Genomic DNA, 25,154 nt, shown 5'->3' with positions numbered 1-25,154 from the left:
CTGGACTATAAAGAGAAGGGGAGAGAACGCCTAAGGTATCCTTATCTGAGGAGACAAAGAAACCCAGCCCTTTCGGTTCTGCGTGTTGGATCCTGGCTAAGGACTGGGCAGCATGCTGGAAAAAAGACTGTGGTGAGAAAACAACTTTGAACAAAAGACACTAGTTTGCTTTAGTCTGAGAAGTGTATTTTTACTTTAGTTTGTAAGCATTTCTATCCCAATTCCTTCTACTTGGTATCACTTACACATCTGTTCTTTGTTAATAAACTTACTCTCGTTTTATTACCCAGCCATCTCAGATCAGTGGTTCACAGTGAAGAGTGAAGTCCTCAATCAAATTAACAAGCTGATGCTGTGTATAGTCTTTTAAAGGAGAAGAGAACTTGATAAGGTTTTGAGTGTTCCAGCAAGAAGGACTGGACACTGCTGGGGAGAGGTTTTCAGGGAAACTTGGGGCTGGAAGGGCTGTTGGTGTCACCCTGCAAGAAACAGCCAGGCTGATGTAAGCCAGGGTGAGGCTATTGTGCTGTGAGCAGGCTGCTAGTATCAGGGCCCTGAGCCAAAGCTCAAAGGCAGAGTTATGGGACAAGTGGGGAGGACCCACCCCCTTGCTAGTCTGGACTGAACCCCAAAGCATCATACCACTGCCTTGTACAGCTGGAAGGACTGTGTGCACTAGAATTCAGTTGTGTAAACACATTTGTTTCCTCCCTCCGTGATGACAGAACCACCCAAGGCAAGTAGCTGATCCAAAAATGAGATCAATTTTGATCACACACTATTTTGATGACTGGGAACCAGTGCTCTGGGGACATGCAGGGCCACACCTTTTAGCACGGGGTTTCTATGCTAAATTAACATTTTCTACTTACGATTTTTTTTAAACTTAGAACAATATTCTTCCCTCTGTTTCCCACCCCAAAACAAACCTTTCAGTTTAAACTCAGGCTGAGAAAAGCACAAACCCAAAAAGTTCTAGAGGCTTTTATGTTTAAAAAATGTGTCTTATGAGTTATGACCCACACCGCTGTATCTGCACATCTCAGAGACAGTAATGAATATATCCTCAACTCTTTTATGAGGTACGGAAATATCATCCCCACTTTTACAGACCAGGAACCAAACCAGAAAGAATGTAAACGATTTTCCCACGGTGTTCCAGGACATCTGTGGCAGAGCGGAAAAATGAAACCTGCTACATCCCCATCTAGCACCATCCACAAAATACCTCCCTCCTGCCATTCTTTAATATATACAAAACAACAAGAGCGAGAATAACTCGCCTTGCAGTTCTGGTTTCCCAGAGATATCACCTGGCAGGATTTTCACTCCTGAGTCTTAACCCTTTACTATAAGATTGGCAGGACTCCTTCCCTTTTAAGGTTTTATGAACCTTGAGTAGAGGTAGTGTGTTCTGTAAAGACACAGGAGAGACGATCGTGCATACAGAATTATAAAATATACTTCTGGTGAGATGAGAATTTAGCACATTACTCAAAAGCCTTTTACTCCCTGACACCACTGCTGCCATGCTAGCTGGGCTACAATTTTGGCAAGAGTTTGTATTTGCTTATAAACTGCACTTGTCTAGGGCCTAGGAGAGTAGCACTGTATGAATAAAAATAAATCGATGTATTTAAAAACTCAGTACAGCATTAACATAGAATTTACACACTGCTGTGGTTATATTCTAATTTTTCTTAGTTTTCCTAACTTTTACTGTTGTCACCTGCCTCCCCATCTCCACTAATGCTGTCAACCTCTAGCACTCTTTATCCACTTATCCTGATAATACAAGTAGCTTTGTATTTTTCCTTCATGTCACCTTTTATACATGGTACACCCTTCCCAAACAGGCCTGTAAAGCCACTTCACCTCTCTTGTCAAGACCCACTTCTGCCATAGTGGCAATGAGAAACTGCACCTGAGAATGGCTAGGTACTATAGATGGCCAATGGGGACTTCTGGGGTGAAATCCTTCCCCTTTGAAATCAATGTTAAAACATTCATTGACTTCAGGAGGGCCAGAATTTCACCCAGGATATTTCTCTTAATTGGTCTATGTAAAGAAGTGTTCTTCTTACTGTTTTCTTTGTCCTTTCTCCTGCACTTTGATTGTTTGATGCACCCATTTCTGGCATATTGTCTTGACTAGATCCTGCTAATGGATCTACTAGGATGAATGCCTGGACCTGCATGGAGCCCTGTTGGAATCAGGAATGTACCCAGACAGATGCATTTGCAGGATCTAATCCTTAGACTGTAAGCTCTTCAGAACAGGAACCATCTTTCAGTGGGTGTTTGTACTTCGCCTACCGCAAGAAGTGCCAATTCTGAATGGGTATCTTGGCACCATACTAATACAAATAACTAATAATAATGACTATAAATAATAGAACCCACCATAAAACACAACACATTCCATTAATTCCAGATATTGAACAAACAGACATCACAGAGTTATTTTTAACAGTAGAAAAACACCACACTTGTTACAGTGAGTGACCTAAACATTTTCCATGTGCTCTCCAGTGATGAAAATGCTCCAAGGGCTACAGTGGGTTTACTCCCTCCACTGCAGTGAACAGGATTTGGCCTCAAAGTTGTAAAACAGACTTAGAGTGACAGCCAATTTCTGTATTTGCTTTCAGTCTTAATGGAAGCTAAATGCGACTTTAATGAGATCACAGTGGGGCAGGTCCATCGGGACTGGTGTGCAGACATTGAGTATTGCTTACCCGTCAGATTATTTGGCTTTAGACATCTAAGTTACCCATCCTACATGATATAGATCAACACTGAATAGGTGCTATGCATGTATTCCCACAATGGAAGAACTCTAGCTTTTAAAATCAAGGTGGGGGGGAAAGGGCTGACACGTACACATCCCTCTACTAAGCATTTCATACTGCTGTTATGCTGCGCTACCCTATTGCATCTGGAGGCTGAAATAAGCTAGCTTGAGATGTTGGTTTTTCAGCTCTTGGGCATGATGTAATAGGCTAAATTAAGCCGTTACCACTAGAAGGTCAAGGCATTTTCAGTGAAATATCAAGAGAGCAGAGGACTGCCACAGGAAAGGGACAATCTCTCTGAAAACTGTCAGAATGGAACATGAGAATAGATACAAAGCTGGAGTCTGCACCGACAGTGCACTGATGCAGAGTAATTTGCTGTGGATCCCTTTTGAAAGGGCTCCTAAATAATATCATGTTCGAGACTAACAAATGACCCAATTATCAAAAACAAGGCTTTAGGAAACCATCTGGCTCAGTTTAGTGATGCTGTGGAGTATGAGCCTGTGTGTGTAACAAATTAACTGCCTTTTACTGAGCTGCTGAAAAGCTGCATGGCACCGACTCTCCACATCACCACACTCACAGCTAAGCTCCTGTCTCAGTTTCACAATCACAACAGCCTTTAGGCTCACCTTGCGTAGGTGGGTACTGCCACCCTCAAATTTGGCAATGGCAGAATCTGCCCCTATGTGTCACAGCTGCTCAACATTGCACTTGCAGTGTCCATCCTCTCACTTATACATCTTGACAAGATAAGGCCTATGACAGGACTGGAAAAGGTTCAAAAGGCCCTAAAGCTAATGAAGGAGTTTCAAGTCTGGAACACACAGACTTACTAGTCATTGATGTGACTGCTTGCCCACAGCCTTGCTCCATTGTCTGTCCCTGTTTGCCGGATGAAGTTATGTAGATACGAGCTCTTCCCACCTGATGTGGCAAATGCACAATATAGGAACTGTGCTGCAAAGAGGGTGGGATGGAGGGATTTTGTCAGTTCCGGTTGATTCCCATTCCTGAATGGTAACTTTCTTCTCTCTTGTTTCCTGGATATCCCCCTTATCCCCTTCCAATCCAGAGTGACTTCCCACTGTGTTATACTGAAACAGTCTTTTGTCTTTATTCATAGCCAGGGTGATCTCCTGCCTGCTATAATGTTCCTTTTCACCTCTAAGTGGTTTTGATCATTTGCAATTATCTTTGATGGTTTTCCATTGACTGTTCTGGAATGGGACAAGGGAACACAACAGAACCTTACATTACCTGACCAGCTGACTAAGGAGGGGTGACAGCTCCCTCTTACTTGAATGGGCCATCACTGAGGCCTGGCCTACACTAAAAAGTTATGTTCACCCAGCTTGTCACTCAGGGGTGTGAAAAATCCTTAGAGGTGTAGTTAAATCAACCTAACCCCAGTGTAGACAGCACTAGGCAAACAGAAGAATTCTCCCGTCGACCTGGCTACTGCCTCCCAGGGAGGTGGATTTACTACACCTAGGGGAAAACCCCTCCTGTCAGCATAGTGTCTACACTGAAGCACTACAGTGTCACAGCTGCAACAGTGCCACTGTAGCATTTCAGGCGTAGAAAAGCCCTAAAACACATTACCTCCTGGTGACTAATTTCTACTCCAAGCCCATAAAACATACTTTCAACATAAAAATATTATTCCCTATTACCTATACATATATCTTGCAATGATTATGAATCTTGACAAATTATGAGCTTTCTGTCAATACTTTACATGTTACCCTTATGGATAAATACCCTGTAAGACATGTGTTTGGTGTAGTGAGTTTGTGAAGTCTAAGCTGAGAGCTGTTTGCAAAGAACAGGGGACCATTTGCAAACGTGGTCTCTATGTCCGAAGAAGCTGGGAGCATGCTTCCCAGTGCATGTAGACAGACAAGAGTTAGCTCAGCTCAAGCTAACATGCTAAAAATAGCAGTGTGGCCATGGGGACATGAGCTGCAGTTTGGGCTAGTAATGGGTACTCATGGGTACACACGCAGGTGGCTAGTCCAAGCCACCACCCACCTGCTATGGGCACACTGCTCTTTTTAGTGCACTAGCTCAAGCAACACTAGCATGTGTCTACCCGTGCTGGGAAGCACACTTGCAGTTGCTGTGTAAATGTACCCTCAGGGTGGATTCCCTACTGTCTGTGCTTAATTGGAGCCTTAGATTTTAAGTTGCTCCCAGTAGTTTTAAGTGGGAACTTGATTACTCTCTCTTTATCCCTCACCCTAGTATCCGTTGCCTCAGACACTCCAACCTCTCTTGGATCCTGGACTAGTCCCAGATGAGATGACATAAAAGTGAGCTAGCAAAAGGAGAATTTTGCATTCCTTTTAGGACCCTGCACAGGAGCCATCCTTTTATATGCTGTCCCATCAGAGTAATACTTAGCACTGGCGACACCATTCTTGTTGATGCCTTATTCATCTATTTGCTATTGGATGACTTCCATGAGGGCATTCCCCATACTTGTAGCAGGTCTTGAGCCTGTTCCTGAGTGAATCCTGTGGGCAGAGCAGGGGGGACCAGGGCTGCTGGAAGTAGGGCGTGGGGGGAGCCCTGGTGCAGAATCCAACCATATGGCACCCAGCAAGGACGGGGTGGTGGCAGAGCCAAAACTGAGTGAGTATCATTGAGACCTGGTGCACGAGGGTACCGCCATCATGACAGCAAAAACAAATAAACTTTTAAAGGAGATGTCTGTCACTAGGCAGAGTCCTAGAAACTGCCACTGTGTTACTTGACAACATAGTTTCTCTGCTATAACTCAAAAACTCTGATCAAGGGTCAACTGCACCTTTGCCAGCCAATGACCAGTTGCACCTGTATGACTGGTCTTTTCAGCTAAGAAATTCCCTTAATAGGCAGAGTTTGCCTTTGAAATCCATGAAGCCTGGACCTGTGGGCTTCCTGTAACTCTGAATCAGAGTGGTAGTGTTTTACATCCACTTAGCAGCAGAGAATCACACCTGGGTTAGTCATAGGGTGCTGAGTGAATATCTTCTGCAATTTAAGTTGAAGACATCTGGAGTGCTTGTGTTTTACTTACTTTTTACGGAGCTAATGCACATAACAACAGTATGGTTACACTTAAATTATTCTGTCCATTAGCAGCAGCATCTACAACTCTATCATCACTCTTAAATTCCCTCATGAACCAAATATTGATGCACAGATAACAAGAACTTCAAGTGCTGGCCCAGAAATAGTAAGTTCTCTTTGTCTCCTTCTTTTTCTTTCTGTACTTCATTTTGATTTCCTTTGAAATTTCCAGCTAATCTTCCTGTCTCTCCCTGAAAGGAATATCAAGTTACAAATACCAGAAGACGATCTCTACAACTGCATTACAGTCACATTCAATACTGTGCACACACTGTTAGCAACAGCATCAGCAGAACACTGCTTTATCTGCCTGATTCATTAGCAGTGAGAGCTCGACAATATCAATCTCTCTTTTTAAAAAAAAATGGTCTGTGAAGCCTATCAAATTGCTGCTACAGCCAATGCAGCATATTTTTTATTTGTAATAACAGCGCAGGTTAAAAATATATACATAGCCATAGTGATGCATTCTAGTAAATTAAGTTCACCATAGCATATATTGAGATTTGGAATGCTTCTATGAATAAATCCATATACCTGTCTCCACAACTTAGCTGCCTTTTTAAAAATGAAAACATGATTTTAATGATCTTTTCCACGAAGCTCTGCACATACCATTCCCAGCACTCAATTTGGTGGGACGGGGAAGGCAGGAGAGCACCCTTTTCTTATAGAGGAATGTGGTCACTAGTTTATGTATCTTTTGGAAAACTTCAAATTGAAACAATGAAATATTTCATATACTTTCAAAGGGGGAGCATCTGTGAATTGTCCTGGAGAGCCAAGTGCTGAGGATACCAAACTGGGAAGTTTGCTTCTGTTTAGATCTGTTTAGAAAGTTCCAATTAAGATACAATCTTTTCCAAAAGGGGAACAGAGGGGGGCAAAATCTGGGATTGTGGTTCAGCCCCATTGCAATGTTTGGATCAGAATCTAAATTTCCACCAAGTTCAAAGGCATCTGGCTCCCAGGTTTTGGTTTGGGCTCATGTCTGTTTATTATACATTTCTATTCGCTACATTTGTATTCATAAGTTACACTTTGATCTGAATGCCATGAAAACCACACATAATAGCAAAGGCATTCTGCCATGTTAAGAATGATGGTTTAGTTAACTTGTCATTGCGATTTGATCGCGACTGCAGACTTCAGCACAAATACGTCTCTGGTAAAATTAAAGGAATGGGGATTGATTCACCCCTGTGAGAGTAGGGGAAGCTTCTTTTACAAGAGAGTGGAAGAGAGTAACCCTTACCTGAAGAGTCAACTGGCAATATCAGCTTTACTGAATCAAGTGTGTCTCCGGTGCCCTGAATGTTGGGGCTCCCAGATGATTCCCAAGTGTTGATACTTGACATGCTTCAACCCCTCTCCATGCAGGCTGCCTACAGCTCAGCTTCTGCCAGTGAAAACCTAGAAGTGAATCAAGCCTTTAGCCCATAACAACAATGACGCCTTGGCGTTCCACACTGTGCATATATGCAGTTACTCCTGCCATGACATCCCTCTGTCAAATCAGCACAGTTCTCCAGTTACAATGATCTGTAATAGCTCTTCACCCTCAGGAAAACTCAGACGTCTTTCAAGGTTTACACCTCGCTAGTTACTAAGGATTAAAATACTTATTAGCAGGATCATGACAACAATCGGAGCAGCTCAATTAAAGGGATTGAAAAAGGACTGCACAGTCTGAACTAGAGGCTTTCTCAGGGGGTAGGAATGGCAATTTGGGATATTTTTCTGTAATTATGAAGAATAATTCACTGCCTTCAACCAAACCAGTTCAGGGTAATTTTAGCGGTGGTATGACTTCTTAAATTCGTTTTTGTGGTTGCTTTCACTAACGAAAGATTGAGATGGATTTTGTCAGCTGGTCGTGTGCTATAAGCAGTTCAGGCACTGCTGTTGTATTAAATAATCCTAGGAGATATGGCTACAGAGGAGCTCAGGTCTGCTCCCTGCACCTGTCATGCTCTTCTCCCCATTGTAGTACCTACTGCAACACCGTGAGCCTGAGACAAAATCAGCTGCACAGAACTGAGGCTCTATGGGGGACACACAGAGCCACAGCCACACACCATATAACCTAGCCGAGACCTCAGGTACTTCTCAAAATTTCCAGTCACCGCTTCAAAGTGTGGTGGCCTAGCAGGTTCAAATTTTCTACTCCACACGCTAGTCCCTTTAGAGTGTAGTGTAATCCAACCTTAAGGAATTCTTACTTTTCTGTTACTTTAGTTTCTAAGAAGGGCTCAATTGTGCTATTTTTTAGGATCAGTCCTGCTGGGGAACTCTGGGAGAATTGTATCTCGAGAAAATAGAATCTTCACAGAATTCCTCAGTATGCAAGGGAAGCACTGCTACTACTACACTCCTTTGGGGGTGCCATTCTGTACACACCACTAGCTCTGCTGGCGAGTGCCTCATGTATGGGCAAGGAGTGCAAGGATTGCAGTTGTGCCCGGCTGCCACAAAGAGTCTGAAAACGGAGTGGAGTGGGGGAGGGGGGGGAGGGTGATGCATCTTGTTCCCTATCTGCCCCTGCCATCCTACCTTGTATACTGATGGGACACTTGGACACCATCTGGTCCTATTTTTGGGTGCTCAACTTGAGACACATTAAAGGGGCCTGATTGTCAGGGGATGGGTGGTCAGCACTTTCTAAAAAGTGAGGCGCCTTTAAGACATCTCAACTTGGCCACTCAAAAACTGAAGCACCCAAAATAAATAGTCATTTTTGGACTCTACCTACTGGTACTTCCCAGAATTTCCTTCATCAGGTCTCAAGGAGAGAAAATAGGTGCAAGTAGTTCTTTGGCTGAAACAAACATTAAGAAAGCATCCTTTAAAGAGGCACTGCTAAGTTTACAATTCTATTTTGATTAAAAATTTCACTTACCAGTCTTTATCACTAGAGCTGAATGAAATTCATAATGAATAACTTGTTTGACAAATTTTGCTTCTCTTTCTCTTCAGGTGGCATCTCTGAACAATCATTATTTTCTTAGCTTAAACTTATTCATTAGTTCAAATTATTTACTCTGTGGCTTGCTACCTGATGCCCTATATTAACAATCTGAACTGCTCTGTTAAGATTGTCCAAAAAGTATTATTTCTATTCGCTGGTTCCATTAACAGAATTTTTATAATTATGTTTCTGAAATGAAGACTTTCAAAAAGCAAATTTAAAATCCACTTTCCACAACAATTTGAGCTTGTGAACTTAAAAATTGTTTTCCATGATCATTCATATTAGTAAAATTCAGTCCTACAAATGTTTGAAGGAAGCAAACACAAAAAGAATGAGAACATGGCCATAGAAAATTCCTATTTAAATTCAAACAAATATTAATGGAAATGTTTTTTGTGTTGTTCACTCAATCCTATTTATTTAAATTATTTTAAGAATTTTTTAAAAAAAGGCTAGTTTAATTTTAATCATTAATGGTGCTTGTTTATTTTATTTTTTCGGCTTCAACAATGAAACTAATTTCACTGTCTGGTGTTCATGTGCTAGCATACAATTGCAGTGTTTGTGCTGCAAATGCTGGAGGGAAAACTTTAAATTCAACCCCAAAATTGCATTTATTGGAATTAATAAAAAAAAATCATGACAACATTTCTATTGACCATAGGTTTGGGCCTAAATTGAGGTGATATTGTATTTTTTAACAGAGACGGATTGTGTTAATTCTCAGTTATGTATGTCTTGGAGGTTTCCTATTGTTCTGAGCCTGCTGTTGAATATATTTTATTGGAAAAAAAGAAGTTTGGCATGCCAACAAAGAACTGCTAAGGCAAAACAAATACTTCACTTATAAAACAACATCGCTATTGATTCTTTTTTGTCTTGGCTTGTTGTTACTTACTGTCCTGTGTTCAGGCCCAACAACCTATATACATTTGATATACTTATAAAAAGTAAGACAATAGGTTTTTCTTGTTATTTGATTTTTTTGCTTCACATTAAATGATCAATGACAACCTCTTCCCTGCTCTATGTGTATCTGAGGCAATAACCAATCACGCCCTGCCTCTCAGTTCCATGATCTAGAAACCAGGGATAAGGCTTGTAAAATCAGACACTGAAGAGCAACATCAGGAACTGCTTCCCAAAGGCAATAATAAATGATTTGGTAAGGCCATAAGATTAAAGTGGTTTTGAAATAAAGAAATGATTAATTTTTTAAAGCAAAATTTCCAACTGTTACTTTATTCATCATTTCTGGCCATTCAAGTGTCCCTAAAAATGCTTTCCTGACCTTAACTGTGAGTGTCAGTGCAGTATTAGGTGTTCTAGATCCCCAATTCCCATAGCAACAAATGAGAATTTGCATGGTGAAAACCCATGAGAACAAGGTTTGTGGGTATGCCTCTAGGAAGGAATAATGAAAATTCTGACTGCAATGTCAAGGCTGGGTGAGTGAGTATGATAGGCTAGTCATGATTCATCACCAAATGAATAGCTCAAGGCCTTTGAACAAATCAACCCAATTACTATGAGTATTTGTGCATCACGCACAGCTGTGCAAACCCTTCCAGTTTGTGTTGCAAAAGCAGTTCACAAATTTTGTCAGATCCTATTCACATAAATTCACTGGCCCTGAAGTTTGGAAAGTTTCACAGTACTATACCACAAAACAAGTTTCCCCGGGTTGAATCTTGTTGCAAAACTATAGGTGAGGCTTTTGGCTGATGGCTATTTGCACTAGTTGATTAGCTCACCTCAAAGATAAGCAGGGTTTAGTCTCAGTGCTGATGCAACTACAGAATTCTACTCAGGGAGACGTCTTCCATCCAACATAGGGCATTAATAATTGTGATTCAAGATATCATACATTATTAAGGAGGCAGTTCTCAATAACTGAGGGATTTAAATATGATGATAAATAATGTACTAGGCATCTGCCTGCTAGAGTCAGACACAGGGACTAGAAGAAAATAAATTGTTCTGATTTCTCCAGCTGAGTCAGAGAGTTCAAATAAGATGCTCCCTCTCTGTCTGAGAAACTGGCTTAAATCCACTGGCTGGGCCAGTCAGGGACACAACATAAATACCATGTGACTTACCCCAGCAAGCTAGGCTTGAACTTGAACTATACTTTAAACAGGAAACTGATAACATTCATTAATAATCCAGAAAGAGCAAGGGTTCACAACAGGGCTTCTACAGATCCAAACAAACTCTGATCACACCTCTGTTGCTTTCTGATGCAATTGAGACTTTAGCCAAGGCTGATTTCAAGTGTGTGTGTGTGGGCGGGGGGGTAAATGTTGATGCAATTGTTGACCTTAGTTCAGCAAGGTACTTAACTATGTACTCAATTTTAAGCATGTGAGTAGTCTCCTTATATCCAGTGAAACTATCTATGTGTATAAGTTCGGCATGTGCTTAGCTGCGTTGCTGTATCAGGGCCCTAGTCTCAAGGTTCCATCTCTTCTTTACTTTTTTCTTCTTCTTTCTTTCTTCTTCTTTTTTAATGTATAAACAAACTCCCCTTTGGGAAAAAGCAACAGCCTTCACGTGGTGCTTCTGTTAAGTGTTGGTGTTTTTCATGCTCTGTATTTTATGCAAATTCACTAACATACCGATTGACCACTGGACGTCATATTACCAACCTACCAGTGAAAGTAGCAACGATTATACTATACTCCCTTTTGAATATTGTCAGTCTTCATTTTGCTTGGCTTTTCACCTTTTGAATAAGTCTGAAAGATGAAATATGCTGTTTCTTATGAATTGGGCCTATGACTTTTTTCATTCTTGTAATGGGGTATACTGGCCCTTTAAGGAAAAGACCTATCTGATGGGGCTGGGAATGGGATCCAGGCTACCCCTGTTACAAACAGTTTCAACCAAACAAAGACCCTGGGGACAGCAGTGGTTTGAGCATTGACCTGCTAAAGCCAGGGTTGTGAGTTCAGTCCTTAAGGGGGCCATTTAGGGAACTAGGACAAAAATCTGTCTGGGGAGTGGTTCTGCTTTGAGCAAGGGGTTGGACTAGATGACCTCCTGAGGTCCCTTCCAACCGTAATATTCTAAGACCAAGTCTCAGGGAGTTTCCTTTAAGGACCTGGGGCTAGGAGCCTTGTAGTATAGGGTGGGGCAAAGCTCCCCTCTCTCCCAATCAATCAATCAATCAATAATCCAACCAACCAATCAAGAAAAAAAAGGGGTGGGGGAGGGCAGAGAAAGAGCACTAAAAGCTCCCTCCCCTCTCTCTGAGAGGATAACGCATTAGTAGGGGGAGGACTGCTTGTCTCTCCTAGCACTGGGGAGAAAGGATTGAGATGTTGAGACCTATCCTCCAAGTTGTGGTGGAAGAGTGGAAGGCTACACCCTAGCAAAGATGCCTGGGAGGAAAAGACTTTTTTATCAAAGATTTGTATTTCTTTGTTTGAGGTAATTTTATCTTGAAAACCCTTTTACAGCAAGCCCAAGTGGAGCTAGACCAAGGAAATTTAAATGGTCTCTGTGGTGTATAGAACACTGTATTTAAATTGCAAGCTATTGCTTTAAGTGTCAGGGGTTTCCTAGCCTTGCTTGCAGGTTAGGGTGCTCAGTAGGGAAGTGTGTGATCTGGGTCTTCAGCGCCTGATACCAAGTGGAAGTAATACTGTGTTGAGTGTCTTCCACTTACATCATGCACAAGCAGGCAGAGAGCTGAACATAGTTTTCAATGGTTAGTGAATAAAGCATGATTCGTACCTGGTCTATCTAGGTGTCACATTGAATAGAACTCTCTCATATTGTGACCATCTTACAAAGATAGTGACTAAGGTCAAAACCTGCTCAGAAAACTGACCAGAATGGCATGGGATGCCAATGCCCAAACATTACGCACTTCAGCCTTGGCAATCTGTTATTCAGCAGTGGAGTATTGAGCTCCAGTATGGGCTCGCTCATCTCACACAAAGATGATCGATGTTCAACTAAATTCCACCAGGCACACTTAAATCTACTCCTCTACCATGGTTACCAGTTGTCTGCAATATTGCTCCACCCAGTGTTTGCAGAGAGGAAAGCATAGAAAAGGTCATGACAAAATTGCATCATGTGACACATCTATAATTAATTAAAGACTTGTTTAATCGATCACATAGTCGTCTGCCCTCATGGTGCCCATCATGGATAAATTTACCAGATGAGGGATTTACAGTAGAGGATGCATGGTGAGCTTCATGTATAGTGGTAAAAGATCAATTTTTGTTCCCACCAGTGAGACCCCCACTGATGGTCCCAGTTATGAGGATGTTTTGCGTGTTGTAGATACCTGTTCAGTAGAAAGTAGAATTGAGACATTAGATGCCAAACTGTCATTAGACTATAATTTTTGGGACCTCTTAAAGTCTGTTTTGAGATGAGTGGCACATTTTTGGGGGTACTGGTAAAGCAGTTAATTGCCCAGTTCGCCAGCTGACTCTGCCTTTCACTTGGCTTTTCCTGAGAAAATATTTTATAAATGTGGAAAGTAAATGTCTACCCTGGAGTCATGTTCTCACCAACTTGCTGCTTTTCCAACATACTTTTTTTTTTCTCTCAGTCCGCTCTGAATGGTTATCTCCTGTTCCCTGCTTTGTCAATGCCCAATACTTGCTAAACGAGTTGTCAGCACCAATACAAAAAAAGAATTACAAAGTGGAAGTGGAAGGAGTTGTAGATTCTAGAATGGTGAAAGTGTTTTATCTCTAATAGAGGAAAAACAGTCATGAACAACTTGTTTTTACCAGCAACTAACCAGATAAACTTCTTGTTAACTTTTTCTGAAAATGAAAATACAACTTTAAAATCATATACTAAAACGAGGGTGAGTGAAATAGTGTGGATAAATTAGATACTCACCTGAAACTTTGCAAAAAACTTACATGTACTGGAACCTATTTTGTTCAAAACAGTTCTATAACCTTTTACACATGCACTTTCATTTTTGGTTGCATACTTCTGTAGGCCCTAATGTCAGCTACCTGCAGGACATATAATTGTGGAAACGGCACAAGAGACTGTTCTCACAGTATTTCAAGTCCAGCAAAAACCAAGTGTTAAAAATCTCACAACAAAAAAATCAAAATTTCCAGCCCCAATAAAGCTCAGATATGTTTCAGGTAAGAAAACGCTGAGACTTATCCATCATTATTTCATATAGTTTGAAAATGGAATGACATTTTTGCAAAAAGTTTGCCCCATTTTATCATTTACCAAAACATTTAGTAAAAATTATGAATGTCAAAAAATATTTAACTAATTCCTATAAGACTTCAACAGTTTTTTGGAGTTCTGCACATTCTAAATCTTATGATCCATACATTGATGGTTAGCTACAAATGTGTAGCACCATGATACCTTGAAGGAATAATTGCCTGGCCTGAGGGAGAATTTCAGCTCAGTTCCTCTTCCCCATTACGTGGGTTTTCAAGGGAAGGGTTATTAGAGTGGCTATTCAAGAGAGCCTTTCTTTAGGAAGGCAGACTTGTGCAGACAGCACACTAGGCCCAAGTTGAACCCTGAGCTTAGAAATTTTTTTAATGTCAATTTAATTCTGAAGTCATCTTAAAGGTCCCAATTCAGGAAAACATTTAAGTGTATGTTTAAGTTCATCCCTGTTCAAGATAGCACTGAAGCATATGCTTAACTTTAAATATGCGGTTAAGGGGTACAATTTTAAAAGTACCCAAGTCCCATTTTCAAAAGTGATTTAGGCTTTATGAGCTTTCAGAGTTTAAGTTCTACATTCTACCAATGTACAGGTGCATTCGGAATAACTAATCTTACAACACTCTTACTGCAAAGTGAACTCAAATACTGCAGTGTTGGATTGAGCCCTGCACAGAAAGCTTATTAGCGTTTTATTTAAAGTGAAAAAGTAATATTTCATTCAATCTCATACGAAGCATTTGTAACATGTCTAAAAGGAATAATTGCACTGTCAGTTTAACAGAAAATAAAATATCTTGTTTTAATATATTCACTAAGAGCTTCTTCAAGCTTTCGCTATAAAAATGTTAATTTTAAACTAAATATTAAATTAGTGTTCCCAGCATCTGGAGCAGATTTGAAAGCCAGCTTTCAAAATATAATTCCCTGATATATTCAATTTTTGTGGGTTTAAGATGCAATATATAATTCCACATCCGCTTCCATAAAATGTTACTTTTCGTTACAAAAGAAAGTATTAGAGTTTATAACTCCCCCACTGAATGATTTTAGATCAGTGGTTTTCAAACTTTTTTTCTGGCAACTCAGTTGAAGAAAATTGTTGATGCCCCCCCCCCGCCCCTCAACTAAGTGTGGAGCCGGTGCTCGGGGCAGGGGCAGCACACAGAGCCCCATGGCCTCCCCTGCCTAGGAGCCGGACCTGCCGCTGGCCACTTCTGGGACACAGCAGGATGTCAGTAGCTTGCTTTAGCCAAGCAGTACTGCCTATGGGACTTTTAATGGCCCGGTCAGCGGTTCTGACCAGAGCCGCTGAGACTCAATACCTTACATTACATGACCCAGTACTGTATCACGACCTGCAGTTTGAAAACCACTGTTTTAGATGAACAATTCTGTCCATGTAAGTGGATATATGGTATATATTGACAGAAAAAAATGGAAAGGAAAAAATTGGAAAGTCCTTTTCTTCATTAACTGAAATGTACATGATCACTTGAAAAAACTTCTGCTTGTAGCATGATAATTTGTCTGTAACCTCTGAAAATGTCCTGAAATGCAAACACCACCATTTTTATTGCAATTTCACTGTGTTTATTGGCTTTTGGATATTTTGTAACATCACTAATATGAGTAAAGCCAAGCAAATTGCTCATTTTCCCCTCATTCACTAATAGAGAAACACTTTTTGAACAAAGTCTAAAGAAGAAACAGTACAGTGTGGCACGTGTGGACCATGATGGGTATCTCAGTACACCACAAGGCAATGTTAAATTTGCAAGCAGGTTTGTAGTGAGGCTGAAAGGAGGTGAAGCAATGTTCTGGTATTTTATTGTTTTGAAATAGAACAGTAGTGGTCTGCCACTTCTAGTCATGCCAATGGTGTTACATCACTGAAAATGGTCAGTCCACATCTCTTTTAATCAGCACTTCTGGTTCTGCCTAAAGCATGTAGCCAGAGCAGGGACTCTACTGTGGATCTAAAGAACACTTCCTGTTCTACCTAACACTCTCATTGCCACTCTAGTCTCCATTCTGCCTATGTACTTCAAGAAGAAGAGGAACCAGAATGAAAGACACTCAGAACATACATTCCTAAACCACAGTAAGTAGGGTAAGGTTAGCCTTTTCCCTGCAAATGGTCCAGAAAAAATATGCTCTTCGATAGCTATGCGAAGCACTATGAGGAGAAAAGTTCTGGCTGCTGCTTCCAAGTGGATGTTAAAAAAGAGCCCACATTCTTCAAGCCCATCCTCAGAAAATGGGGAAGATGTCAGCTAAATAGAATCTTGTACTTTGGAACTATAACAGTAAAGGAAGTTAACCACTGAAACAACCTACTGAGGGATGTGGTGCATTTTCCAACATTTAATCTTTAAGATAAGATTGTGTGTCTTTTCTAAAGGATATGCTCCAGCGCAACCACAAGTAACTGGGCATAATGCAGGAATTATTGGGTAAAATTCAATGGTCTGTGATATACTGAGGGTCAGACTACTTGATCAGAAAGGTCTCTTCCGGCCTTAAGTATGAATTTATGAGCACATGCCAAGATATTATGGAGAGTCTTCATCCTGAACAGACTGAGATGTTGTGGTTTTTAAAGGGCACATTCACTTTTAAATTAGTTGACGTTTTTTGTTTTGTTTTTAGCAGCTTTGCTTTCTACCTTTCTCTCTTTTTTTTTTTACTCTCCAGAGATATTGTGGAGAGCTACAGACAGCAGAGGGAGATGATCCATTTCATCAAGAAGAGTGACAGAGATGGAAAAGATGCCTAGAGAGTTCAGAGCTGCAGAAAAAAGAAATCAAGCTTATTCCATAAATTTCCTCCCTAGAAGACACCTCTGTTAAAATGTAGAATTGAAGCAGTGAAATATCAGGAAAAGGGTAATGAAATATAGACAATGTCATAAATACAGGGATGTAAAAATCTTGGCAGTATATCATTGTAAAACAAAGTTCATATCCTGTTAGTGTGTCTGTTATGCCTAAATATGTTACAAATTCTGATTTGCGAAATACACAACTTGGAACTGATTTTTAGGAGTAGGATGGGCCTTTACTAACTGTCTTTGGTAAATAAGGTTCTCAGTTAGAAATAATGCAAAACAAGGTAGCTGGTGCAATGTGCAAATATTTAGTTAACTACTGAAATCACATGATGGATGTAAATGTAATAAAATGCAATCCTCCAATGTTATGTTATTTCCTGTAGACAAAGCCATGAAAAGATAGATATTTGGAAAGCACTAATTAATCTTTTAACCAAAGAGCAAATAGAACTTCATCCATTTTTTCCCCCTTAAGGGAAACATGTAGGACAACAGAACTGAATTTTTCAGAAAAGTCAAATATTGATAGAAATGATCATTATATTCTTTGGTCAGCAGTGAAAGTACAGCAATCAGAAGTAAGGTTTATGCTTTTTAAAGGCACAGTTTTGATTTTGATCTTTCAAATTTTGACCAAAAAAGGGCTGAATTTGACACATTGTTTGCTGCGAATAGTTTTTGCAGCTACAATTTTGAAGCTCAAATTGAACTCAAGGTATTCTTATAGTGGGAAAGAGATATCTGCAGCTGCTGCTGTGCTTTGATTTCTGTCCAACAATTAACTTAGGGCATAAAGCAATCACTGAGGTAGGTTAAGTAGAAACTTACCCTGTGGGGCAGCTTATTTCATAATCATCCACTACTGGGTTTGTTGCACCTTCCTCTAAAGCAGGGGTGGCCAACCTGTGGCTCCGGAGCCGCATGCGGCTCTTCAGAAGTTAATATGCGGCTCCTTGCACAGGCACTGACTCCAAGGCTGGAGCTACAGATGCCAACTTTCCAATGTGCTGTGGGGTCCTCACTGCTCAACCCCTGTCTGTGCCCCAGATCCTGCCACCACTCCATCCCTTCCCCCAAGGCCCCGTCCCTTCCCCCGAGCCTGCCATGCCCTTGCTCCTCCCCCCTCCACCAGAGCCTCCTGCGTACTGCAAAACAGCTGATTGTGGCGGGCGGGAGGTGTGGAGAGGGAGGAGGAGGCGCTGATTGGTGGTGCTGCCGATGGGCAGGAGGCACTGAGGAGTAATGGATGGGAGGCTGCTGACCTATTACTGTGGCTCTTTGGCAATGTTCATTGGTAAATTCTGGCTCCTTCTCAGGCTCAGGTTGGCTACCCCTGCTCTAAAGCATATTAGGCTTTATGTGTTACTCATGTAACCCACTATGTCATGGCCAATGAGCTGATCCAAGGTCCATTTGAAGTCAGTAGACTCCTGTTAACTTCAATGGATCAGGCTCTGTAGGTTAAACTTAAAATGCTTCTGAATGAAGACATTTGTTGGTAATACTTTTATATAAAATATTTCTAATGTCACTTGCCTGTCTTCTTAACCCAGACTCCCTTAAAGCATATTCTTGTGGATATTAATGAAATAGATAGTACAAAGCAGCATTATCCACTATATTTTATATCAGCAGGTTGTCTGTGGCACTTTTAGTTTAAAATGGCTAGGATTGGCTATCTGATATGCAACACTATTGTTTTAATAATAAAATAATAATAATAATAATTTGGAGACATGCCAATCTCCTAAAACTGGAAGGGACCTTGAAAGGTCATCAAGTCCAGCCCCCTGCCTTCACTAGCAGAACCAAGTACTGATTTTTGCCCCAGATCCCTAAGTGGCCTCCTCAAGGATGGAACTCACAATCCTGGGTTTAGCAGGCCAATACTCAAACCACTGAGCTATCCCTCCACCCTGTAATAGATGTGTGGGTGACCTTTCTAACAACTTACTATGGCTATCAGGTACCCTGTGGGGCCTGCCAATTTTTTCTGAAATTCTGACTTCAGGGGAATAAGTTTAAAATCTGTTCCTGGAAGTGAGAGGAGAACCGAAGAGCTCAAGAGGTCTTAGAAAAGTTGAAAATAAAAAGGTTAGTTTTCTTTTAGGCACTTCAGTACAGACTAATGAAGAAATAATTGCAATTGATTTTTTGAGAACCTGTTTAAAATAAAGCTCATGTATGTTTTTATTTTTGAGGTGTAAAGTTGTCAGGATGGATCTTTTTAATTTCTCTCTGTGTTGAGAGCCAAAAGGAAGCTTTAGGTTGCTGCTTCTGTGTGCAAAGGTTTTATTCTCTTGTTTTGTTGCTGTAATACTGTTTTTTAATAGAGAAAAAAGATTCAAGAGTGTCCACATGGACACATTGAGAAATGGGGAAAGAGGTTGGAGAGAAAATAGCCCTCATCCTAAGCCAAAAAAGGCCTGAGAGGATAGGAGGGAGTTCTCTTTATATCGGATGTGATTTACCATGGAACAAATCTTTTGCCTTCTACCATGGCTGGGTCTCTTGCACCAGTGGCACTAGGGGTTCCCATAGCCATCAGGGCAATAGAGCCCACAGACACACATTGCGGAGTGACTGTGGAACCATTACTATAGCTCCACTTTGCCAGTCGTCAGCAAGTTTGAGGATGATTGTCTTCCATAAAATGATAGCCAGTTATCACTGGTGGATCCGCAGGTGGCTAATGAGACTGATCCAGGATCCACAGATCTTGTCACAATTGGGGCAGACATTTCCCAATGGAAAGGGTGGATCTGGATTGTTGAGTTGAGCTGCAGCACATTCTCTCTTCCTTTCCCATTTCTCCATTTCCTGTTGTCTCTGTTGACTCTCAAATCCTGGGATCCTTGCCACAAGATCCTTTTCTGTTTTGGTTGTTCGAGACTTTGGGTTTCCCATGAGTTTATGTCAATATTGCACTTCTTCATATTGGCTTTGTGGGTGTCTTTCAAGTGCTTTTTTTGCCTGCCTCAGTTGTCAGAACATAACCTGCTTTGGGAGTTGATTTTCTGGCATTCGAAGAACATGACCAGCCCAATAGAGTTAGTGGTAGATGATCATAGCTTCAGTATGAAGGTTTCGGCTTGGGACGGAACACTGATGCTGATGCATTGGTCATCCCACGTGATTTGGAAGATCTTGTGGAAGCACTGTTGATGGCATCGTTCAAGAACTTTGAGGTGTCTACTGTACATGACCCAGGTTTCGGCACCATACAAGTGAGCAGGGATAACAATGGCCTGGCACATGAGAAGCTTGGTTTGATTCTTGATGTCAGAATCTTCGAAGACATGTTTTCTGAAGTGTCCTAAAACTGCACTGGCTCATTGAAGGTGATGTTGAATTTCCTCATCAACGTCAGTTTTCTACAACAGATAGCTGCCGTCTCCAGGATCTCTTAATTTATCTGAATTATGGGAGCAGGATCCTGATGATTCGGAGCCTGTTGGTAGAGTACTTTAGTTGAGCATGAGGCTGAGTTGGTTGTAGGCCTCAGAGAAAGTGTCAACTATTTTTTGAAGATCTTCTTCCAAGTGGGCACACAGGGAACAGTCATCCACATATTGGAGTTCAATGACTGATTTAGTGATAGTCTTTGTCTTGTATCGGAGGCAAATGAGGGTGAAGAGCTTGACATCCATTCTGTATTGGATATCAAATCCAGAGGGGAGCTTGTCAGTGATGAGAAGAAGGATGACAGCAAGGAAGATGGAGAAAAGAGTTGGAGTGATGACACAGCCTTGCTTAACTCTTGTCTTAACTAGAAAGGGGTCCATTTCAGATCCACTGCTGATGACCATCACAGACATGTAGTCATGGAGGAAAAGGACAGCAACAAATTCTACCAGGCATCCAAATTTAAGGAGAATTCTGCACAGACACTCACAATTGATGGAGTTGAATACTTTTGTAAGGTCGATGAAGGCCATGTACAGAGATTGATGTTGCTTGCGGCACTTTTCCTGAAGTTGGCTGGCAGTGAAGATCATGTCAGTGGTACCTTGAGATGATCAGAATCCACACTGCAATTTTAGAAGGATTTCCCCACCCAAGGGGAGCAGCCAGTTGAGGAGAATTCTGGCAAGAATCTTTCCGGAGGTGGACAACAGGGCAATTCCTCAATAGTTTCCATAATCCAATTTGTCTGCTTTCTTGAAGATGGTCACAATCATGACATCCTTAAAATCAGCTGGGATTTCTTCTTAATTCCAAATCTTGAGGATTAAGACATGAAGCTGGTGAGCCAGTACTTCTCCTTTTTTGAAGATTTTGGTGGGGATTCCATCAGGTCTAGATGCCTTATTGTTCTTCATCTGTTTAATGACGGTCTTTATCTCAGCAAATGGTGGTTGGGTTCTGAGGTCATTCTTGATAGGCTGTTTAGGGATTAAGTCAAAGATGCTTTCATCAACACTGGAGTCACAAATCAGGAGATCTCCAAAATATTCCTTCCATTGTGCATTGATCAGTTCATTGTCCCTGAGGAGGTTGGCTCCATCCCTGGATCTGAGGATCCCTACGGTGCTGGGACCATCAAGGGTTTTGGTGGCATCGATGAATTTGTGTGTCGTAGATGTCGGCGAGTTGTAGGATCTCCTTCACTTTGTTCTCACTCACTTGTTCTTCATGTCCTGGGTTTTCCTTTGAACCTCAGCTTTGAGATGATGGTGGATGTATTGCTTCTGTTTGGAATTGATGTGATTCTGCCAAGCACAGAAGTCCTTGCGCTTCTTGTCAAACAGACTTTGCCAGTAACATCTACAGAGCATGTATCCCCCAGTGACATGGAGAAAATAGGGTTGGCCAATGGATCCACATAGTCACAGATCCACCAGATCCTCTGAGTCCTGCAGTGACTATTGATCTGTACTCAAGTGGTATACATCCCCTGTACAAGCTTCATGAATTCACACACACACACACACACACACAAATCTCTCAGGTTTACTGCATTCTGCAGGCTGTCCCACAGTTTAGTTATCCATTGCACTTCAAAGGTGGGGTGGGGGGGTTACTTTCAATAAGAGAAACTTTATATGGAGTAAAATTAGGGCAAAAAAATGAGCTCCAGAAGTCTGTGAATTGTGGTAGTCAAAACTCCCAATTGTAATTCTAAAATAATTAAGGGCAGATTATGAATGCACAACATTATAGCAGCACAACAATGGACATGAGGGGTCTTCCACCTCATTTCAGTCTCCCACAGAAGGGCTTGGCACAATTGCAGTTCCTGGTCTCACTGGCTCTTTCCTAATATCCCTTGTGAGGGACAGAAAGGAAGTAGCGACAGGGTCTTCTCAACCCCTCACCACCCAGAAGAGCTGGTTGGTTACCCAGTGGTAGGTGTGCTAAGGGATGGTCCACCAGACATCTTCCCCTGGGAACTCCCTGCCAATATTTCATCTGTCATTTTGCAATTCTGTAAACAACCCCTGTCTTAGCCAGTGGCTAAAAATCCCAACTGAATCCATACTCCTCCAATCATTAGAGTTCTCTATGTGCCATCCTCCTGATACTCCTACATAGCAATTAAAAATAGCTACTGACTGCTCTTAGAAATACACCAGCTAACCTTTCCTTTTAATATAATCTTTGACTTTCATTTTGAATTACCTATTCTTTCCTACTATCTTAAATTGATTACTCTGATAAAACCTGATAAGCAAGAGTGAATATCTGAGTTAGCCCATATGTAATAAGCCATGGATTTAATTATTTCCAACATTTTGAGTATCTGACCCTTCCATGATACATTTACATTTCCCTGTGACATATTCTTATGAAATGTCACCGTTTTCAGCATCTTATCACATTGTGAGAGTCATTGTCTTAATGAGGACTGGGATTGCTCAAGCATTGCAGGTCTCAGGTAACGATGCACTATCACACAAAATCATTATGCTTATTTTATCTGAAATTCCATGGCAACAAGTTTTTAAATGCCAACAGCGAAAAGGTTGACTAATGCAATTTGTCATTTAAAACCTTTCTAACATTGAGTGAGTACAGGGCTGCCCAGAGGATTCAGGGGGCCTGGGGCAAAGCAATTTCAGGGGCCCCTTCCATAAGAAAAAGTCGCAATACTATAGAATACTATATTCTTGTGGGGGGCCCTGCAGGACCCGGGGCCTGGGGCAAATTGCCCCACTTGCCCCCCCCCCCCCCCACTCTGGGCGGCCCTGAGCAAGTGTGGAGTACTTGGGATGGGGGGGTTATTCTCAGCTCAGCACACTGGACTGCAGCAGCCCCTTCATCAGATTGAGGGGATGAGGCATCTCAGAGCCCTACTCACTGAGCTGAGAAGGTAACACCGGAGCATGCTTAATGCAGCCATTCTCAATTTAAGGCAAAAGTACATCAGAGTAAATTGAAGGCAGAAGTTCCAAAACAAGCTCTTCTATTGCTGAATACTTACCTGTTAGATATAGGGATGCCACAGTGCACACTTTTAATTACAGACTCGTGAGCAACTTATACTGCAGTGAAATCTGAGCCCAACACAAACTGTGAATGTCTCTGTATTAAGTTTACATTTCTAACTTTGCAATTATTTTCTCTAATTTTAATGTCCACTGTGCTTCCAGTGTACCGCTAGCTAAGCTTGTCAAAAGATTTTCATTAAAACATTTTTTCAGCAGAAAAATTGCTTTTCAGCTAAACCAAAATTATTGTGAAAGTTCTCATTTTCATTTTAAAACATTTTTCATTGAAACTTTTCACATAGAAAAAAATATTTTCTGATGAACTCTAGATGCTAGTGATACAGTGCAGAACAGGTCCTTGAATGTTCATCCTTAAAAAAAAATCTCATTAAAACATTTAATTAACTTTAAATTTATTCCACAGCTGTCCATTTAGGAATAAATGAATGCATTAAAAATAGTGATGAGGAGATTAAAAAATCTCTCATGTACTGTTTCATGTAAGGTATATTGAATATACTGGCAAGGTATTTTAGCCCACTGAAATGTACTAATCTGAAGTGCCCTTTCTCTGTTTACTATGAAAATTAGAGCCAGAGGAGACAATTATAAAAAAATCCTTCACCCTAGGGCTAAGAATCAAAGACACCTTTGTCTAACTTGAACTGTGTGACACTAGTTCAAGCTTGTTTCATTGTTTCAAAGCACTGTACAATTTACTGTTCATTAGTTGTTTTTAATGTGTATGAATATTTCAGCAGCATTCTCCTAATGCCCGTTTTGAATGAAGGTGATTGTGGGAGAAACATCTGTTCCATTTTGGCCACCTTTGCTCAAGAGAGATATAGCTGAGATTGGAAAAACTCCAGACACACATGACTGATAAAGTTGGGATTATTTAGTCCGGCGAGGAAAAGAGTTAGAGCTGATCTCATTGGGATTTATAAAGTGAACGGTAAAGGCCTTAAAGTCTGACACCCTTTTCCCTTATATGGGTGCTCGAAAGTACAATGAACTTACCATGATTCTGCTGGGCTTTGGAAAGAGCATGCAATTAAAATGGAGTGCAAGGAGGCCCACCATGGAGCAGTGTCTTGCAGCAGTAGGGAGGGAGGTTGGGCAGGCTGGCAGAGAGTAGGGCTGTGATGAGCACCCCCTTCTGCATCTCAGTAGGTCTCTATTCACAGCCCCTTTACCTGATATTTGAGCAGAAATAGAGGATACTGTGAATCTGGCAGACATCATTATGCAGTTACATAACTGGAGATTAAGGGCACATTCTTGGAAATGGATGGTTTGTAAATGTTTGAAATTGCATATTGTTACCAGTTCTAGCAAGCTTTGAACTTTGTAATCAGGGGCGGCTCTAGGCATTTTGCCATCCCAAGCACGGCAGGCAGGCTGCCAGGTCCGCCTGCGGGAGGTCCGCCGAAGCCACAGGACCAGCGGACCCTCCGCAGGCAAGCCACCGAAGGCAGCCTGCCTGCCGCCCTTGCGGCAACTGGCAGAGCGCCCCCAGTGGCTTGCCGCTCCAAGCACGCACTTGGCGTGCTGATGCCTGGAGCCGCCCCTGTTTGTAATTAAAGAGACTTCAGATCAGCCAGCTTGACTGATTTTTATTAAATAATTGTTAGTTCATAACACAGGGAACCCCCTTTGCAGCCTGATGACTAACGCGTTGCACTGTTCTCTGATTTTGGTTCTGTGTTCAGCTGAGTTTTCAACAATTTTATATGGGACTTGTTTACAGTTTTATCCTCAGTATTTCCTCTTTTTCACAGACAGATAATATTTTTAGCAAATTTTCCAATACATTTCTCACT

This window comes from Mauremys mutica, chromosome 3 (assembly GCF_020497125.1).
Source record: "Mauremys mutica isolate MM-2020 ecotype Southern chromosome 3, ASM2049712v1, whole genome shotgun sequence".
NCBI classification, from domain to species: Eukaryota; Metazoa; Chordata; order Testudines; family Geoemydidae; genus Mauremys; species Mauremys mutica.
This window is presented reverse-complemented; position numbering follows the sequence as displayed.